A 12,945-nucleotide genomic window follows, 5' to 3' on the forward strand; every position below is an offset into this window, starting at 1 on the left:
TTCGAAATCAGGAATCACACAACTGGCGATGTGACATACACGCTGGTTTCGAAATCAGAGATCACACAACGGGCGATGTGACAAACACGCTGGATTCGAAATCAGGGATCAAACAATGTGCGATGTGTCATACACGCTGTGTTTCAAATCAGCGATCACACAACAGGCGATGTGGCATACATACTATATTCGAAATCAGAAATCACACAATGGGCGATGTGACATACACGCTGGATTCGAAATCAGTGGTCGCACAACTGGTGATGTGACATTCACGCTGGGTTGGAAATCAGGGATCACACACCTGGCGATGTGTCATACACGCTGGGTTCAAAATCAAACATCACACAACCGGCGATGTGACATACACACTGGGTTCGAAATCAGAGATCACACAACGGGACACGTTGGGTTAGAAATCTGAGATCTCACAACAGGCGATGTGACATACACGCTGGGTTCGAAATCAGAGAACACACAACGGGCGATGTGACATACACACTAGGTTCGAAATCAGGGATCACACAACAGGCGATGTAACATGCACGCTGGATTCAAAATCAGGGATCACATAACGGGCGATGTGACAAACACGCTGGATTCGAAATCAGGGATCACACAATGTGCGATGTGTCATACACACTGTGTTTGACATCAGAGATCACACAACTGGCGATGTGGCATACACACTGGATTCAAAATCAGAAATCACACACCTGGCAATGTGTCATACACGCTGGGTTCAAAATCAGGGATCACACACCTGGTGATGTGTCATACACGCTGGGTTCGAAATCAGAGATCACACAACGGTCGATGTGACATATACACTGGGTTTGAAATCAGAGATCACACATCGAGCGATGTGACATACATGCTGTATTTCGAAATCAGAGATCACACAACGGGCGATGTGACATACACGCTACGTTCGAAATCAGAGATCTCACAACGGGCGATGTGACATACATGCTGGATTCGATATCAGAGATAACACAACGGGCGATGTGACATACCCTCTGGGTTCGAAATCAGGGATCACACAACGGGCGATGTGACATACATGCTGGATTCGATATCAGGGATCACACAACAGGCGATGTGACATACACGCTGGGTTCAAAATCAGTAATCACACAACTGGCGATGTGACATACACGCTGGATTCGATATCAGGGATAACACAACGGGCGATGTGACATACCCTCTGGGTTCGAAATCAGGGATCACACAACGGGCGATGTGACATACATGCTGGATTCGATATCAGGGATCACACAACAGGCGATGTGACATACACGCTAGGTTCGAAATCAGAGATCTCACAACGGGCGATGTGACATACATGCTGGATTCGATATCAGGGATCACACAACGAGCGATGTGACATACCCTCTGGGTTCGAAATCAGGGATCACACAACGGGCGATGTGACATACATGCTGGATTCGATATCAGGGATCACACAACAGGCGATGTGACATACACGCTGGGTTCAAAATCAGTAATCACACAACTGGCGATGTGACATACACGCTGGATTCGAAATCAGGGATCACACAACGAGCGATGTGACATACCCTCTGGGTTCGAAATCAGGGATCACACAACGGGCGATGTGACATACATGCTGGATTCGATATCAGGGATCACACAACAGGCGATGTGACATACACGCTGGGTTCAAAATCAGTAATCACACAACTGGCGATGTGACATACACGCTGGATTCGATATCAGGGATAACACAACGGGCGATGTGACATACACGCTGGATTCGAAATCAGAAATCACACACCTGGCGATGTGTCATACACACTGGGTTCAAAATCAGGGATCACATAACGGGCGATGTGACAAACATGCTGGATACAAAATCAGGGATCACACAACGTGCGATGTGTCATACACGCTGTGTTTGACATCAGAGATCACACAACTGGCGATGTGGCATACATACTGGATTCGAAATCAGAAATCACACACCTGGCGATGTGTCATACACACTGGGTTCAAAATCAGGGATCACACACCTGGTGATGTGTCATACATGCTGGGTTTGAAATCAGAGATCACACAACGGGTGATGTGACATACACACTGGGTTTGAAATCAGAGATCACACATTGAGCGATGTGACATACACGCTGGATTCGAAATCAGAGATCACACAACGGGCGATGTGACATACACGCTAGGTTCGAAATCAGGGATCAAACAATGTGCGATGTGTCATACACGCTGTGTTTCAAATCAGCGATCACACAACAGGCGATGTGGCATACATACTATATTCGAAATCAGAAATCACACAATGGGCGATGTGACATACACGCTGGATTCGAAATCAGTGGTCGCACAACTGGTGATGTGACATACACGCTGGGTTGGAAATCAGGGATCACACAACAGGCGATGTGACATGCACGCTGGATTCAATATCAGGGATCACATAACGGGCGATGTGACAAACACGCTGGATTCGAAATCAGGGATCACACAACGTGCGATGTGTCATACACGCTGTGTTTGACATCAGAGATCACACAACTGGCGATGTGGCATACATACAGGATTCGAAATCAGAAATCACACACCTGGCGATGTGTCATACACACTGGGTTCAAAATCAGGGATCACACACCTGGTGATGTGTCATACACGCTGGGTTCGAAATCAGAGATCACACAACGGGTGATGTGACATACACACTGGGTTTGAAATCAGAGATCACACATCGAGCGATGTGACATACACGCTGGATTCGAAATCAGAGATCACACAACGGGCGATGTGACATACACGCTAGGTTCGAAATCGTAGATCTCACAATGGTCGATGTGACATACACGCTGTGTATGACAACAGAGATCACACAACTGGCAATGTGGCATACATACTGGATTCGAAATCAGAAATCACACACCTGGCGATGTGTCATACACGCTGGGTTCAAAATCAGGGATCACACACCTGGTGATGTGTCATACACGCTGGGTTCGAAATCAGAGATCACACAACGGGCGATGTGACATACACGCTAGGTTCGTAATCAGAGATCTCACAACGGGCGATGTGACATACATGCTGGTTTCGAAATCAGAGATCACACAACGGGCTATGTGACAAACACGCTGGATTCGAAATCAGGGATCAAACAATGTGCGATGTGTCATACACGCTGTGTTTCAAATCAGCGATCACACAACAGGCGATGTGGCATACATACTATATTCGAAATCAGAAATCACACAATGGGCGATGTGACATACACGCTGGATTCGAAATCAGTGGTCGCACAACTGGTGATGTGACATACACGCTGGGTTGGAAATCAGGGATCACACACCTGGCGATGTGTCATACACGCTGGGTTCAAAATCAGACATCACACAACCGGCGATGTGACATACACACTGGGTTCGAAATCAGAGATCACACAACGGGACACGTTGGGTTAGAAATCTGAGATCTCACAACAGGCGATGTGACATACACGCTGGGTTCGAAATCAGAGAACACACAACGGGCGATGTGACATACACACTAGGTTCGAAATCAGGGATCACACAACAGGCGATGTAACATGCACGCTGGATTCAAAATCAGGGATCACATAACGGGCCATGTGACAAACACGCTGGATTCGAAATCAGGGATCACACAACGTGCGATGTGTCATACACACTGTGTTTGACATCAGAGATCACACAACTGGCGATGTGGCATACACACTGGATTCAAAATCAGAAATCACACACCTGGCGATGTGTCATACACGCTGGGTTCAAAATCAGGGATCACACACCTGGTGATGTGTCATACACGCTGGGTTCGAAATCAGAGATCACACAACGGGCTATGTGACATACACACTGGGTTTGAAATCAGAGATCACACATCGAGCGATGTGACATACATGCTGGATTTCGAAATCTAAAATCACACAACGGGCGATGTGACATACACGCTAGGTTCGAAATTAGAGATCTCACAACGGGCGATGTGACATACACGCTGGATTCGAAATCAGGGATCACACAACGAGCGATGTGACATACCCTCTGGGTTCGAAATCAGGGATCACACAACGGGCGATGTGACATACATGCTGGATTCGATATCAGGGATCACACAACAGGCGATGTGACATACACGCTGGGTTCAAAATCAGGGATCACACAACTGGCGATGTGACATACACACTGGATTCGATATCAGGGATAACACAACGGGCGATGTGACATACACGCTGGGTTCAAAATCAGGGATCACACAACAGGCGATGTGACATGCACGCTGGATTCAATATCAGGGATCACATAACGGGCGATGTGACAAACATGCTGGATACAAAATCAGGGATCACACAACGTGCGATGTGTCATACACGCTGTGTTTGACATCAGAGATCACACAACTGGCGATGTGGCATACATACTGGATTCGAAATCAGAAATCACACACCTGGCGATGTGTCATACACACTGGGTTCAAAATCAGGGATCACATAACGGGCGATGTGACAAACATGCTGGATACAAAATCAGGGATCACACAACGTGCGATGTGTCATACACGCTGTGTTTGACATCAGAGATCACACAACTGGCGATGTGGCATACATACTGGATTCGAAATCAGAAATCACACACCTGGCGATGTGTCATACACACTGGGTTCAAAATCAGGGATCACACACCTGGTGATGTGTCATACATGCTGGGTTCGAAATCAGAGATCACACAACGGGTGATGTGACATACACACTGGGTTTGAAATCAGAGATCACACATTGAGCGATGTGACATACACGCTGGATTCGAAATCAGAGATCACACAACGGGCGATGTGACATACACGCTAGGTTCGAAATCAGAGATCTCACAATGGGCGATGTGACATACACGCTGTGTTTGACATCAGAGATCACACAACTGGCAATGTGGCATACATACTGGATTCGAAATCAGAAATCACACACCTGGCGATGTGTCATACACGCTGGGTTCAAAATCTGGGATCACACACCTGGTGATGTGTCATACACGCTGGGTTCGAAATCAGAGATCACACAACGGGCGATGTGACATACACACTGGGTTGGAAATCAGAGATCACACATCGAGCGATGTGACATACATGCTGAATTCGAAATCAGAGATCACACAACGGGCGATGTGACATACACGCTAGGTTCGAAATCAGAGATCTCACAACGGGCGATGTGACATACACGCTGGTTTCGAAATCAGAGATCACACAACGGGCGATGTGACAAACACGCTGGATTCGAAATCAGGGATCAAACAATGTGCGATGTGTCATACACGCTGTGTTTCAAATCAGCGATCACACAACAGGCGATGTGGCATACATACTATATTCGAAATCAGAAATCACACAATGGGCGATGTGACATACACGCTGGATTCGAAATCAGTGGTCGCACAACTGGTGATGTGACATACACGCTGGGTTGGAAATCAGGGATCACACACCTGGCGATGTGTCATACACGCTGGGTTGAAAATCAGACATCACACAACCGGCGATGTGACATACACACTGGGTTCGAAATCAGAGATCACACAACGGGACACGTTGGGTTAGAAATCTGAGATCTCACAACAGGCGATGTGACATACACGCTGGGTTCGAAATCAGAGAACACACAACGGGCGATGTGACATACACACTAGGTTCGAAATCAGGGATCACACAACAGGCGATGTAACATGCACGCTGGATTCAAAATCAGAGATCACATAACGGGCGATGTGACAAACACGCTGGATTCGAAATCAGGGATCACACAACATGCGATGTGTCATACACACTGTGTTTGACATCAGAGATCACACAACTGGCGATGTGGCATACACACTGGATTCAAAATCAGAAATCACACACCTGGCGATGTGTCATACACGCTGGGTTCAAAATCAGGGATCACACACCTGGTGATGTGTCATACACGCTGGGTTCGAAATCAGAGATCACACAACGGGCTATGTGACATACACACTGGGTTTGAAATCAGAGATCACACATCGAGCGATGTGACATACACGCTGGATTTCGAAATCAGAGATCACACAACGGGCGATGTGACATACACGCTAGGTTTGAAATCAGAGATCTCACAATGGGCGATGTGACATACACGCTGCATTCGAAATCAGGGATCACACAACGAGCGATGTGACATACCCTCTGGGTTCGAAATCAGGGATCACACAACGGGCGATGTGACATACATGCTGGATTCGATATCAGGGATCACACAACAGGCGATGTGACATACACGCTGGGTTCAAAATCAGGGATCACACAACTGGCGATGTGACATACACACTGGATTCGATATCAGGGATAACACAACGAGCGATGTGACATACACGCTGGGTTCAAAATCAGGGATCACACAACAGGCGATGTGACATGCACGCTGGATTCAATATCAGGGATCACATAACGGGCGATGTGACAAACATGCTGGATACAAAATCAGGGATCACACAACGTGCGATGTGTCATACACGCTGTGTTTGACATCAGAGATCACACAACTGGCGATGTGGCATACATACTGGATTCGAAATCAGAAATCACACACCTGGCGATGTGTCATACACACTGGGTTCAAAATCAGGGATCACACACCTGGTGATGTGTCATACATGCTGGGTTCGAAATCAGAGATCACACAACGGGTGATGTGACATACACACTGGGTTTGAAATCAGAGATCACAAATTGAGCGATGTGACATACACGCTGGATTCGAAATCAGAGATCACACAACGGGCGATGTGACATACACGCTAGGTTCGAAATCAGAGATCTCACAATGGGCGATGTGACATACACACTGTGTTTGACATCAGAGATCACACAACTGGCAATGAGGCATACATACTGGATTCAAAATCAGAAATCACACACCTGGCGATGTGTCATACACGCTGGGTTCAAAATCAGGGATCACACACCTGGTGATGTGTCATACACGCTGGGTTCGAAATCAGAGATCACACAACGGGCGATGTGACATACACACTGGGTTTGAAATCAGAGATCACACATCGAGCGATGTGACATACATGCTGAATTCGAAATCAGAGATCACACAACGGGCGATGTGACATACACGCTAGGTTCAAAATCAGCGATCTCACAACGGGCGATGTGACATACACGCTGGTTTCGAAATCAGAGATCACACAACTGGCGACGTGACATGCATGCTAGGTTCTAAATCAGAGATCACACAACTGACGATGTGTCATACACGCTGTGTTCGAAAACAGGGATCACACAACGGGCGATGTGACATACATGCTGGATTCAAAATCAGGGATTACACAACTGGCGATGTGACATACACGCTGGATTCGAAATCAGGGATCGCACAACGAGCGATGTGACATAAATGCTGGATTCGAAATCAGGGATCACACAACTGGCGATGTGACATACACGCTGGATTCGAAATCAGGGATCACACAATGAGCTATGTGACATACATGCTGGGTTCGAAATCAGGGATCACACAACTGGCGATGTGACATACACGCTGGATTCGATATCAGGGATCACACAATGGAGGATGTGACATACACGCTGGATTCAAAATCAGAGATCACACAACTGGCGACGTGACATGCACGCTAGATTCTAAATCAGAGATCACGCAACTGACGATGTGTCATACACCCTGTGTTCGAAATCAGGGATCACACAACGGGCGATGTGACATACATGCTGGATTCAAAATCAGGGATTACACAACTGGCGATGTGACATACACGCTGGATTCGAAATCAGGGATCACACAACGAGCGATGTGACATAAATGCTGGATTCGAAATCAGGGATCACACAACTGGCGATGTGACATACATGCTGGATTCGAAATCAGGGATCACACAATGAGCTATGTGACATACACGCTGGGTTTGAAATCAGGGATCACACAACAGGTGATGTGACATACACGCTGGGTTCAAAATCAGGGATCACACAACAGGCGATGTGACATGCACGCTGGATTCAAAATCAGGGATCACACAACGGGCGATGTGAGAAACACGCAGGATTCGAAATCAGGGATCACACAATGGGCGATGTGACATGCATGCTGGATTCAAAATCAGGGATTACACAACTGGCGATGTGACATACACGCTGGATTCGAAATCAGGGATCACACAACGAGCGATGTGACATAAATGCTGGATTCGAAATCAGGGATCACACAACTGGCGATGTGACATACTTGCTGGATTCGAAATCAGGGATCACACAATGAGCTATGTGACATACACGCTGGGTTCGAAATCAGGGATCACACAACGGGCGATGTGACATACACGCTGGATTCGATATCAGGGATCACACAACGGGCGATGTGACATACACGCTGGGTTCGAAATCAGGGATCACACAACAGGTGATGTGACATACACGCTGGGTTCAAAATCAGGGATCACACAACAGGCGATGTGACATGCATGCTGGATTCAAAATCAGGGATCACACAACGGGCAATGTGAGAAACACGCAGGATTCGAAATCAGGGATCACACAACGTGCGATGTGTCATACGCCCTGTGTTTGAAATCAGAGATCACACAACTGGCGATGTGGCATACATACTGGATTCGAAATCAGAAATCACACACCTGGCGATGTGTCATACACGCTGGGTTCAAAATCAGAGATCACACACCTGGCGATGTGTCATACACGCTGGGTTCGTAATCAGGGATCACACAATGAGCTATGTGACATACACGCTGGGTTCAAAATCAGGGATCACACAACTGACGATGTGACATACACGCTGGATTCGATATCAGGGATCACACAACGGGCGATGTGACATACACGCTGGGTTCGAAATCAGGGATCACACAACAGGTGATGTGACATACACGCTGGGTTCAAAATCAGGGATCACACAACAGGCGATGTGACATGCATGCTGGATTCAAAATCAGGGATCACACAACGGGCAATGTGAGAAACACGCAGGATTCGAAATCAGGGATCACACAATGGGCGATGTGTCATACGCCCTGTGTTTGAAATCAGAGATCACACAACTGGCGATGTGGCATACATACTGGATTCGAAATCAGAAATCACACACCTGGCGATGTGTCGTACACGCTGCGTTCAAAATCAGAGATCACACACCTGGCGATGTGTCATGCACGCTGGGTTCGTAATCAGAGATCACACAACGGGCGATGTGACATACATACTGGGTTTGAAATCAGAGATCACACAACGGGCGATGTGACATACACACTGGGTTTGAAATCAGAGATCACACAACTGACGATGTGACATAAATGCTGGATTCGAAATCAGGGATCACACAACTGGCGATGTGACATACTTGCTGGATTCGAAATCAGGGATCACACAATGAGCGATGTGACATTCACGCTGGGTTCGAAATCAGGGATCACACAACGGGCGATGTGACATACATGCTGGATTCAAGATCAGGGATTACACAACTGGCAATGTGACATACACGCTGGATTCAAAATCAAGTATCACACAATGAGCGATGTGACATAAATGCTGGATTCGAAATCAGGGATCACACAACTGGCGATGTGACATACACGCTGGATTCGAAATCAGGGATCACACAATGAGCGATGTGACATTCACGCTGGGTTCGAAATCAGGGATCACACAACGGGCGATGTGACATAAACGCTGGATTTGAAATCAGGGATCACACAACGAGCAATGTGACATAAACGCTGGGTTCGAAATCAGGGATCTCACAACGGGCGATGTGACATACATGCTGGATTCGAAATCAGGGATCACACAACTGGCGATGTGACATACATGCTGGGTTCGAAATCAGAGATCACACAACGGGCGATGTGACATACACGCTGGATTCGAAATCAGGGATCACAAAACGGGCGGTGTGTCACACACGATGGGTTCGAAATCAGGGATCACACAACAGGCGATGTGTCACACACGCTGGGTTTGAAATCAGAGATCACACAACGGGCGATGTGACATACACGCTGGATTCGAAATCAGAGATCACACAACGAACGATGTGACATAAACGCTGGGTTTGAAATCAGAGATCACACAACTGGCGATGTGGCATACATACTGGATTCGAAATCAGAAATCACACACCTGGCGATGTGTCATACACGCTGGGTTCGTAATCAGAGATCACACAACGGGCGATGTGACATACACACTGGGTTTGAAATCAGAGATCTCACAACGGGCGATGTGACATACACGCTGGGTTCGAAATCAGAGATCACACAACGGCCGACGTGACATACACGCTAGATTCGTAATCAGAGATCACACAACGGGCGATGTGACATACACACTGGGTTTGAAATCAGAGATCTCACAACGGGCGATGTGACATACACGCTGGGTTCGAAATCAGAGATCACACAACCTGCGACGTGACATACAAGCAATGTTCTAAATCATAGATCACACAACTGACGATGTGTCATACACGCTGTGTTCGAAATCAGGGATCACACAACGGGCGATGTGACATACACGCTGGATTCGAAATCAAGGATCACACAATGAGCGATGTGACATAAACGCTGGATTCGAAATCAGGGATCACACAACTGGCGATGTGACATACACGCTGGATTCGAAATCAGGGATCACACAATGAGCGATGTGACATAAACGCTGGGTTTGAAATCAGGGATCTCACAACGGGCGATGTGACATCCATGCTGGATTCGAAATCAGGGATCACACAACTGGCGATGTGACATACATGCTGGGTTCGACATCAGAGATCGCACAACGGGCGATGTGTCATACGTGCTGGATTCGAAATCAGGGATCACACAACGGGCGATATGACATACACGCTGGGTTCGAAATCAGGGATTACACAACGGGCGATGTGACATACACGCTGAATTCGAAATCAGGGATCACACAACGGGCGATGTGTCACACACGCTGGGTTCGAAATCAGGGATCACACAACGGGCGATGTGTCACACACGCTGGGTTTGAAATCAGAGATCACACAACGGGCGATGTGACATAAACGCTGGGTTCGAAATCAGGGATCTCACAACGGGCGATGTGACATACATGCTGGATTCGAAATCAGGGATCACACAACTGGCGATGTGACATACACGCTGGGTTCGAAATCAGAGAACACACAATTGGCGATGTGTCATACGCGCTGGGTTCGAAATCAGGGATCATACAACGGGCGATGTGACATACACGCTGGATTCGAAATCAGGGATCACACAACGGGCGATGTGTCACACACGCTGGGTTCGAAATCAGAGATCACACAACGGGCGATGTGTCACACACGCTGGGTTCGAAATCAGAGATCAGGTGCCAATGACAGATTTAGGAGCTATATCTTGTATCGAGTCATGTCATGAATATTAGTTGATCATTATGTACATTTTGTGAATATGGTCGATCTACCACTACTGGTAAAATCACTACCTAAACAAATAAGATAATCGTAAACCAGTAATTAAGATGTAGATAAAGGCACTAAATTATATATTATTTACGTCCATGTTTTACTTGCTCATTATTATTTTCTTTACTTGGGCGACCGAGAAAACAAAAAAAACGGCAGGTAAAACCAAAAATATACAGAGAATGATAAAATATTAAAATTATAAAAAGTAGCCTATATCTGTATCTTGTCGTAAACAGATTGCAATGATAAGAACAAGCTTAGTTACAAATTGTATGCTTACCATTCTGAAATTCGTCTTGTATTCAAACGTTTTACTGACTTATGTTTGTATGGAGTCGGAGTTTTTGACAAATAATAGGGATTATTCGGTGAAAATAGTTTTTAAAGCCAAACTTGCGCATAAATTATCATATTAAACTAGTTCATGTGACGTTTGTAAAATGCAAATGATTGTACCATTTACATGTTCTACCAATGGCAGCGAACGCCTCTTCTGCGAAAGTCGGGCTTACAGCTATACAGTCCTAAGAATTGATTGATTGATTAATCTTTGTGTAATATAAAAGTTTACAAATACGACACTCACAATATTGTACTACTAACCATAAGTATTGCAATAGATTTGTTCTCACCCACATATACATTTCGTATACGCAAACAAATTCAAACTAATAATAGTTAAATAGATGTTGAAGCGTGATAAAACTTGCGCTATCCGGATGTCATATGACTATGATTGTCAATGTATGTATGTTTTAATAAAGAGAGTATTATGAGAAAAATCACGCGTCAAAGCATAGGTCAAAGCATACATCAGCGCACACAAAAGCATGCGTCAAAAAGTCATCACAACGCTCCATGTTTCGCGCACAATGGGTAAATTGCCCATTCAGTTATAGGATTGACATGTGCCAAAAATACGTACATAATTTGTTATTGATTTTGAAAGTACTATGTATCTATAATTAAAAACATGTACACATTGATAGCAATAAATCACGAGTATTATAAGTTATGTGATATAATATTTTCTGTCACTCAATAGTCATTGTAACAAAGAATTGTGGATAGTAATTGTCATATACCACGCACTCGGTATTGTCATATTGTACAAACTTGTTGGCGCATCAAATGCATTCAAACACATTTTGTACATTTTTTGGATTAACATTGCTGTTTATCATACAGCAATTCGTACGATTGGATGAACAAAACAAATGAAAGGTAATACTCTATCGATATTCAACGTGTTAGTTTGATGTCTTCTATTGAGGTCAAATTGACCAAATTTGTCCCAATTGCATAACAATCTCGAGCATAGCAAACCAACCTAAAACTCATAGCTGAAAATGTTGTCCAAAACAATATGGCGGTTACAGTGACGTCATATCTCACTGTAGAAAATGATTATATGTTTATAACTTGTTTGGGTTTGT

The sequence above is a fragment of the Saccoglossus kowalevskii genome, chromosome 16, assembly GCF_978046115.1.
Source record: "Saccoglossus kowalevskii chromosome 16, keSacKowa6.1, whole genome shotgun sequence".
In the NCBI taxonomy this organism is placed as follows: Eukaryota; Metazoa; Hemichordata; class Enteropneusta; family Harrimaniidae; genus Saccoglossus; species Saccoglossus kowalevskii.